Below are 336 nucleotides of genomic sequence, written 5' to 3' on the forward strand. Positions count from 1 at the left end.
AAGGACAAAGCTTATGACATGACATGATGCCTTTGTCATGGTCCCAGATTGTTGGGGGCAATATGCGGACACTGTAAAACCGCTTAGAGAGGGCTGTAAAAGCATTATGAAGCAGTATATAAGTCTAAGTGCTATTGCTATTGTCATTAACTTAAATGACCTTCCTAGTCAAGCACCTATGGCATAATTAGATGATTTTCTCCTGTGGAGGCTATTAATGACGTCCAATGTTCTCCCATCAGAAGGGGACGGATAATCCTTGAAGTCCTGCCCAATCCTGACTACAGAGTAAACCTTTTATATGTTTTTCCGCGATAAGGAACCACTTAGCGTATC

The sequence above is a fragment of the Pantherophis guttatus genome, chromosome 5 (assembly GCF_059756535.1).
Source record: "Pantherophis guttatus breed Tessera chromosome 5, ASM5975653v1, whole genome shotgun sequence".
NCBI lineage: Eukaryota > Metazoa > Chordata > Lepidosauria > Squamata > Colubridae > Pantherophis > Pantherophis guttatus.